We start from the raw sequence: 6,404 nt of genomic DNA on the forward strand, positions 1-6,404 counted from the left end.
GAAGTGGATTTAAAAATGAATGAAACAGGATAAGGTCTGTGCTTTTGTAGTCAAGAGTCTAGGGAAAGGTATTAATTCCAATGCAGGGATTGTAATAACATGAAGCCAGCATTCAAAGTACAACCTGGCTTAGAAGTTATACCTTCTCTTCTCCAAAAAACCTGCAAACTGAAATGCATCGCATGCGATAAAGATGGTGTTAAAGGATGGAGGTGGGCAGAAGGGGGAACTATGTATATGTAGAATATAAAAGATTCAGGGGGTTGGGGGGAGGAGGGGATGGGTGAAAACCCACCTAACAGGCACAATGAACACTATTTGGGTGATGGGCACACTTACAACCCTGAGTCAAGCATGACAAAATTGATACATGAAACCAAAAACATTTGTATCCCTACAATATTTTGAAATTAAAAAAAAATAAAAAAATAGAGGTGAGGTTGAAGAAAAAATTGGCACATCTATATTTTGTACTAATATATGGCCAATAAAAATTAAATATATTTTAAGAAAAATAAAATGTTCAGATTGAAGGGGAATAAGGAAGAGTGGCCTTCCTCTAAGCTGTGACTATTTCACTAAAAATAAGCCCACAACACAATGATATCAGAGGGATCACAACTCACTATGCAAGCTGAAGACAGTCTCTCTCACTTGACAGCAGCCACTGAGCATGCCCAGGGAGGCCCCAGGTGTGACCTCTGTTCCCCTGTGAGCAGTGCAGGGACCAGGCAATCTATCATGGTGTTCATGCTGTCAGCCCTGGTGCTTCGCCGCCGCTGTCTGTCACCCTGGTGGATGAGACCTGCTTAAGGGCAATCATGTCAATCTCTATGTGACCACTCACTCGAAGGCAGAAGGATGATCTTGACAGGCCTGGCAAAGTCAGCAGAAGGTACCAAAAGCTGAAGTCATAGCCTTCCCAAAGAGATGCAATGTGGGCCATTATTTTTTTTTTCCTCTTTTTTTCTTTATTTTTGATTTCCCTTTTTCTTTTATTTTCATGAAATAGGCTAAGGCATACAGAACTTGGCTTTAGAGCTGGTCATCTCGGATAAACCTGTTGCCCTCCGAGTTCTTCCCATAGTAAACATAGTGACACTTCCCCAGGACACCTGCAAATAAAAAGAAACACAACATTACAGGTGACACAATTTGTATAGCTGGAAAACACAGGTGCTGCAAAATAGACATGCAATGCAAACGAAGATCCAATGGGTGGCTGAAAATGAATTAAGCCCCAGAAAGGAAAGACCCCATCTTCCCTTCTTGTCCTCAAAGTTGGCATTCAAATCAAATGTCATTGCCAAGTACAAGTTCCTAGGAATAGCATGCTTTCTGCAGGACTCCTCTTCCACATTTTAGGGACTTTTCTAATTTGGCCAATTACTCCCAGAATATAGCAGAAGAAGCCTTTCCTCACTTCAGATTCCCTTAGTAGAGTTTCTAAGAAAACTAAGAGTTTAAAGATGGACCCAGCCCAAGCAAAAGATGTAAAACAATCTTCCCAGAAAGTGACTATTTTGAAGTCCTTTATTCACGAATCAATATTGTTAATTTCCACAGAGAATCTTCCAAATCCTGGGAGGCATCAAGCACACACTGGATGATTAAAGAAGAGAGGTGGTATTGACAAAGTACCACATGGAAAGAAATAGGAGCCTTCAACGTTAAATAGCTTCTCGTCGGCATCCTGAACTCTCTTCTCGGGTTGTAATGCATTTGATTTTCATCTTTAGTTTTAAGTAATTTTGTGGCTACATATAAAGCTCTCCTCTCATTCAAGGAGATTGTAGGAGACTTAACTATGAAAAATGCACCTAGAATAGGGTCGAACTTTTTAATCAACTCATTATTTATTCTATTATAAATACCCATAAGAAATCACCTGCCATAGTTATTGTGAAAGCTCTGTAGGATTATTAAGGAAAAAGATCGGTTGCTTTTTGCCACCTTGTTTTTTTCTTCTAATTTTAGAAAAACCAACCTTAAATTCAGTTGCAGAGTTGTCTTAGTACTAATAGGACTTGAGTCTCTGAAGTGCACACCAATAGAAAAAACAAAGAAAGGAAATGTCCATAAAACATAAATTCATGAGCCACAAATCTGCTTTTGAATGTAGATACCTAGATGCATGATTATTCTTTTCCATCAGTTTGATAGTGTGAAACCAACAAACCCCATTTTTTGTTAATTTTGGATACATTAGCACTTGAAATTAGCCAGGTTCTTCACATCAGAAGTTCTAAGTAGTAAATACTTTTGCAACTATAAAAGAGATGTTTCTCTACTACAAAACTTTAAACTTTGCTCTTAAATAAGGATTATGATGACTCTTAGAAACTTTTAAGGGCAGGGCAGATACTCTCTGGTTTGGATGGCTTGGAACAAAGTTAGAAATTGCTGGGGTCACAGAATATCTTAGAGTTGGCAATAAGGAGAGGGTGACATTGTTCCATGACTTCAAAATTGGCCTTGGGCTCACTCTCATTACTTCTATTTCCTGTCATGTTCCTATGGGCAAGTTTACTGTGGACCATTCCTCCCCGCTGGTTACATTTTCTCCTTGGCCCCCGCTCCCCAATCTCTGGTTTTCAGTATTGGTCTAGTGCCTGGAAACATTGAGCTTGGATGAAACCTCACTGAGACCCTCCTTGGGGTCTAAATTATTCTTTTGGTTGTTGGCACCGAGCTGTTTCCTTTATTGTGCTGAATTATGTAGCAACCAGGGTTGTATTAATATTGTCATCAATGCCAGGATCCTGGTGGTCTGTGGGCGTGGCCAGTGAGGCTCTGCCCCAGGAACAGCATCCGCTCTAGGCCTGGGTGAGGGTGCCTCAGATGTGACGGAATATCCACAGGGGGCTTCCTTAAACGTAATTGATTCGAACAAACGCTCGCTCAAGAATCTGGAAGGATGGGGCCGAGGGATGCTAATTTCTGTCTACAGCACCAGGACAGCATGACTTTTAATAAAAAGAAACGGATAGGGTTGTCATATAGCATAAAGAACACAGTCTTTCTCTTGAGTAAAAGAATGAAAGGCAGACACATACCCCCCTACACACACCCACACGCACACACACCAAGTGTGCACTCTCTCCACTAAACTCTCCAGTGCACTCAGGGATTTGATTTCTTTGCTCTGTCCTCCCCCCATGGTAAACTTCGACTCCAGATCTCACCTAGATGCAACTTGGACGGCGGGTGCCGTCCTGGAAACAGACTGGATACTCCTGGAACGTGGGCTGTGATGTGTTCTGAGCCACATTCCCAGGCCTTCTTTCTGGTTGGCATTGATAAAAGTCCTTTTTAAAGCCTGCCCTGTTTCTTTGGGGCTGGAAGCAAGAATGTTTATAGACATCCTGGTGAGAGAAGGCTGTTTGATGAATGCAGGAGACTGCGGCTAGGTGTCAGCGCTTGGAAAATGAAGCAAGGACATGAGGTATTAATATTGTCAATGATCTCTTGACGAGAAAACAGATACCGCATTCACTGTCAGATTTAAATAGACATCAAGTGCATTAATGACAAAGGGGCAGACTTCAAACAAAGGGGCTGTGTGGTGAGGCGCTGAGCTAGTCTCTGTGCTGGCAATAACCTGATCTGAAAAGACACAGTCAGGACTGCAGACAGGCCCCGGATTGTGTGCGGTGACAGGAAACAGAGATGCTGACAGAGATACCAGCGCCATATTATGCCAAGGATATTCTAACACTGTCTGCCGCTCTAACGAAAGCTGACATCACTCCCCATCACTTGGGGTCTTCTCTGCCTGCTCCTGCAGAACGTTTCTCCCCAGACATCATTACAGAACTCGCTGCGGCTGTAAAGTTCCTGGCAGCCTTGTTCTGTCGGAGCAGTGGGGTCGAGGGGCCCAAGGATAACCTCAGTCAATCTAAATTTGGACTTTGTGGGAGGAGCATCCTCGTCCCCACTGCTATCTCAGCTACTTGAGGTGACTGGAACGCCAACGTGTGAGGAGCTGTCATCTTGAATAAAATCCTTCAAGGGAAGGCACTCAGTCCGTGGGCTGTTCCGAGAAGATGCGGGATAGCCTGGTAGCCGAAAATGAATTCCAGCTGGGGTGCTCGCCTGGGGACAAAGGTGCTCTGGCTAGGGCCAGTTAAAATCAGCTAAAATTTTTAAAGCCAAATCAACTACAATGGCTTACGTTAAGCAAGCATTGCCTCTGTGAGTCTCCTCCCAGAGCTCAGAGTTGGGATGTGATTCCTCCTCATATGTGACTTTTGTGTTCAAAAATAAATAAACAAACATTAACGAGGACCAACAAACACACCAAAAACAGCACAGTCCTATGTGTGGCTGCAGGACTTTATTCATCATGAAGGTTATTTGTAAAATAAGAGGCTCTGCTCATAAATAAAGTGAGGTGGCATTGTGTGCCTCTCTCCCTCACCCTCCCCACGGCCGTCCTCCTCCCTCTGTGGCAACTGCCATGAACTGTGAAAATTACAGAGGGAACAGTTTGCTTGCAAAGAACGTTTTTGACCAGGAGGCGCTCTGAGGCTGGAATTTGGGAGCCCGCTGGTTGTGGCTCAGTAGGCGACGGTTTCCCTGCACATCTGCAATGGATTCATTTGTTTGTATCTCCTCAAACTACAATGTCTTGGAACTGGAGGGGGAACAACACATTTAATGGCATATGCAGTGTTTTTAATTAAAATATCTGGCTTTGGCCATGAGAAGTGCAGCAGGCTTGCCATGCATCAGGCCGACGTGCAGCTGTCTGTGTGGGGTTTCTTTTTGGGGGGACCTGATAAATGACAGTGTGCTGTCCCCTGGGGAATCCTCTCCTGCCAAATGAGGCTCCTAATTTTTCTTAAGTAGCCAGCTTTCCCATCACCATAAGCTCTTAAAGCTATAATTATGAAAAAAATGTATTGGGAAGAATCCGTTTTAAAGAGGTCCTTTATCTTTTCAATGCCTCCCCCCTCCGGACTGGATGTTCTAATTATGCAGGTTAAGTTATGATCTTGGGGCTGCCTAAGGGAGTGGGAATCAGCCTCTCTTCTTGGACGCAAGGCTGAGATGGCAGGGCCAGTGCCAGAGACTTTGCTGGGGCAAAGCCCTGAGTGTGCAGGGAAGGGAGCTGTTGCACACCCATGTGTCTGAGCCCAGCAGTCTCCAAGATTCCCTGATCTCCTGGATGGCTTCGCACTTCCAGCTGCAGTTCTACTGTCTGTGTAGTGAGGGGAGGTGGGGGAAGGCTTGCATTGAAATCCAGCCTTGTCCTTAACGGTCGTGTGACCACATACACGTCCCTTTCCCTCACTGGGCTGGTTTCCCCATTTGTAAAATGAGGGCAAGGAGCCAGATAATCTCAGAGGTCCATTTTAATTCTGAAATAAGCGATTTAGTATTTTCAAATGTTTCCCTTATGAAAATAAGGACATCAGATTCAATATTGCCTCATGTAGGAGGCAAATTCAATATTCAGTCAATAAAAAAATTGATTTAGACTAAGTCAGCTCTTGAAACCCATCCAACCCATAGCCTCATATTATAGCCTGGACAGAAGAGAAGCTCTGGAAGAGTCCAAAATCCCCAAGGAAAGGGCTTCTCCTAACCTTCCTGCAACCTATATTTCATACAGCTAGAAGTGCTGACCACTAACTAGCCTACATCCCACTGGCTTTGACATAAGCCCCAGTCTCATAGCTCCATATTCAACAGAACTTAGGCCTAACCCTCAGCTCAGCGCAAGTGGTCTGTCATTAATATTTTAGTAGTGTAAAAAAAAAAGAATCTGCATGTATTATATTTATATTAGTGTACAGGTTGGACCAATAAATTGTATTTATAAAATAGAGAAATTAAAGTATTAGTTACCATTATCGTTAGTTTTGGTAATCATCATTTTAGTGATCATTATGTTCAATGCTATTATCATGAATGCCTGTAAGTGTGGCTGTGTAATGACAAACAGATCTCGATCCTATGGAGATCATTCTTACAATTAGCCCTGGGACACAGGCAAGGGACGGAGGGTTAATCATAGAACAACTGTTCTCTAACTTGTATGAGGAAGGGAAGGAACTAGACCCCTCATGGCCTCTGCAAAAAGTGATGACAGTGTTATGAAGAGGTGGATGGGCCCAGTGACAGAGAGGAAAAGGGTATCAGGAGAGTCCTTCAGGCCCATCGTGGGGGCTCCAGAACAATGTTTCTATGGGACTCTAGATGTCCATAAACATGTCGCCCCTGCAATATTCTCCCTCCTCCCCAATTTCTAACACCCAGTGCCTAAAACAGTATAGAAGCTCCTCAACTTAATGATGAGGCCACCTCCCAATAAACCCACCCCCAACTGAAAATGTCAAAAATACATTGTAAATTGAAACTATCCTAAGTCTTAAGTCCCTAGATTTACGATGGGATAC

Source organism: Propithecus coquereli, unplaced genomic scaffold (assembly GCF_000956105.1).
Source record: "Propithecus coquereli isolate 6110/MARCELLA unplaced genomic scaffold, Pcoq_1.0 Scaffold80, whole genome shotgun sequence".
Classification (NCBI taxonomy): domain Eukaryota; kingdom Metazoa; phylum Chordata; class Mammalia; order Primates; family Indriidae; genus Propithecus; species Propithecus coquereli.